The sequence below is a fragment of the Cricetulus griseus genome, chromosome 2 (genome assembly GCF_003668045.3).
Source record: "Cricetulus griseus strain 17A/GY chromosome 2, alternate assembly CriGri-PICRH-1.0, whole genome shotgun sequence".
In the NCBI taxonomy this organism is placed as follows: domain Eukaryota; kingdom Metazoa; phylum Chordata; class Mammalia; order Rodentia; family Cricetidae; genus Cricetulus; species Cricetulus griseus.
In genome coordinates this window covers 216,800,762-216,804,115 of record NC_048595.1, presented here as the reverse complement: position 1 = coordinate 216,804,115, position 3,354 = coordinate 216,800,762, and positions in this window count along the sequence as shown.

The following is a 3,354-nucleotide window of genomic DNA, read 5'->3' as shown; positions in this document are numbered from 1 at the left end:
CAAAGGAAACAGTCAGTAAGACAAAACGATCACCCACAGAATGGGAAAAGATCTTCACCAATCCCACATCTGACAGAGGACTGATTTCCAAAATACATAAGGAGTTCAAGAAGCTAGCCACCAAAACACCAAACAAATTAAAAAGTGGGGGGCAGAACTAAATAGAAAATTCTCAACAGAGAAATCTGAAATGGCTGAAAAACACTTAAGAAAGTGCTCAAAATCATTGGCCATTAGAGAAATGCAACTCAAAACAACTCTGGGATACCATTTTACACTGGCCAGAATGGCTAAAATCAAAAACACCAATGACAATCTATGCTGGAGAGGATGTGGAGAAAAAGGGACACTCCTCCATTGCTGGTGGAAGTGCAAACTTGTAAGACCACTTTGGAAATTAGTATGGCAATTGCTCAGAAAAATGGGAATCAGTCTACCTCAAGATGCAGCAATTCCTCTTTTGGGCATATAACCAAATAATGTATGTCCATACATAGTGGACATATATTCAACCATGTTCATAGCAGCATTGTTTGTAATAGCCAGAACCTAGAAGCAACCTAGATGCCCCTCACCTGAAGAATGGATAGAGAAAATGTGGTACATTTATACAATGGAGTACTACTCAGCAGAAAAAAAGCAACAGAATCTTCAAATTCGCAGACAAATGGATGGAACTAAAAGAAACCATCCTGAATGAGGTAACCCAGTCACAAAAAGACAAACATGGTATGTACTCACTCATATATGAATTTTAGACATAGAGCAAAGGATTACCAGCCTACAATCCTCTTTACCAAAGAAACTAGGAAACAAGAAGGACTCTAAGGGAAAAATGTATGGACCCTAGGAATGGGAAGGGGCAGGAACTCCTGAGCTAATTGGGAGCATGAGGGTAGGGGAGAGGGAGCTGCCAGAATGAGAGGAGGAGAAGAGGAGAGGAGAGGAGGAAATTGAGGAGCAGAAATATTGAGTTGGGGGAAGAATAGAGGAGAGCAGGATGAGAAATACCATATTAGAGGAAGCCATTGTAGGTCCAAGGAGAGATCTGGTCCTAGGGAGATTTCCAGAGACCCACAAGGATGACAAGAACTGACAATCTAGGCAATGATGGAGAGGATAACCTAAATTCCCTTCCCCTATAATGAGACTGATGACTACTTTTTATGCCATCTTTGAACCCTCATCCAGTGGCTGATGGAAGCAGAGGCAGCCACCCACAGATATACAGTGAACTGAACTCTGGAACTTAGTTGCAGAGAGGGAGGAATGAAGATTAAAGGGGTCAGTACCAGGCTGGTGAAACTCACAGAAACAGCTGGCCTGTACAAGGGGGAGCACATGGACTCCAGGCTGCTGTCTGGGAGGCCAGTACAGGACTGATCCAGACTCCTAAACATGGACATCAATTAGGAGGCCTCCACACTCTAGGAGGCCCCTGGTAGGGGATTCGTGTTTTTCCATGGTGTAAGAAGGGACTTTGAGAGCCCATCCCATGTGAAGGGATGCATTCTTGGTCTGGACACATGGGGAAGGGCCTAGGCCTGACCCAGGATGATGTGGTGGACTTTGGGGAGCCCCCATTGAGAGCCTTACCCTGCCTGGAGAGTGGAGGGTGGATAGGGTAGGGAGTAGGTGGAGGGGAGGGGTAGAGTTGGGGGGAAGGGAGAGAGAGGGAGAAGGGATTGACATGTGAAGCAAGCTTGTTCCTAATTTGAACTAATAAAAAAATAAAAAAAAATTCTCAGAAAGTTTGACAATGCAAATAACAAACAAGATGTCTGGGCAGGAGACAGAGGAGTCAAAGGTTCCTACTTTCAAGCCTAAGTAACTGGAAGGACATCATGGACACAGGAGCTTGGAGAACCTCATCTGACAGGGTAGCAAAATGTATTTCTCTTTTTTACACAGTGAAGAGTGTCATCAGGGCTTTCTCAGAACTGAGCATGACCTATAAGCTCCATAGATACCAAGTCTTTGTTGTTTAAGGAGGTTAGAAGGGCACAGAAGGAAATAACATTTTATTCCAGGAATTTACAACAGTCGCTTGGCCAGATTGAAATTAGGTGCCAAGCATCACCTTAGGGAGGAAAATGTTTATCAGTGGTATGCACTTGCCTTCCGTGAGAGAGGCCCTAAGTCCATGCCCCCACAACAAAAAAACAACAAAAGGAATTTTTATCTGGGACCAAGAAAAGGGAATAAAAATGGAGACTAATAGGGAAGGTTATGGTCAAAATCAGATTTTATATGAGAGGGTCAATGCCCTAGATTAAAAAACCATGTCAAAACTTGGAGTAATTGCCAAAGCCAGCAAAGTAAAATGGGGACTATTACTGGAGTAAGGGGATGGGGAAACAATAGAGAAAAAGGAATAGCAGGGTACAAGTGATCTGATTGGGGAAATGGGAAAGGGGGCCTCTAATTAGGGAGGAGGGTAAAATAACAGTAAAGATATCTGAATAAGTCATAAGAAATCATGCTATTAAATGTCTTCCTTAAAAACTACATTATACCAAAGTCTGAGTATAGATACACATATATAGATATATAGTCAAAATGAAATTTTCTCATCTGGGTTAACAATGTTCCCTTCAAGAGCCAAAGACCATATAACAAAAACCCAACACCAGGCATGAGAAGCCCTTTTGAGTTGTTGGTCAGGGCTGTCCAAGAGACTCCCAAAACATTATAGGCTATTCCTATTGTCCTTGGTTGTCCTGCAAAGGAGGAGGGTAAGTACCTATTGCTGAAGACATCACAAACTTCAGAAAGAGGGCCTGGGAGTCCTTGAGGACTAGCTTTCATAGTGTCATAAGGTGCCATGCAATCTTACAAAGGAGGAAAGCAACCAACAGTCCTACATCCCCACAATTACCTACAAATCAATGACCAGCATGATATGATAACCCCAAGGATGCTGTAGTGGCACATATGCCTTAGTGGTAAACAACGGCTCTCTAATTGAACTTAAGATCCACTGAACAAAAAAGAAAATATGCCTGGTACTGGATAACTAACCAACTACCAAAAGGTTCCAAAGTTGTGGATCTTGGAGGAAAATCTAAAACCACTTTACTAAACTGGCATAACCCCTATCAACGATCTAAACATTTGTCCTTATACCCACAGATAAGTATAATCCTCACCTCTTATCAACAAAACTTCTCTTTGCAACAGAAAACCACAATCGATCAAAAAGTAGGGTTGTGGTTTCCAGTCCCAAGTCTACAAAACAACCCCCTCACCTAAGGCTCAGGGAACATTATGAAAGAGGGAACAGAAATATTCTAAGTGCCACAGGGTCAGGGAATTACCTATGGGGCTGTGTCTCTTAGTACTGTCAGAAGTTAC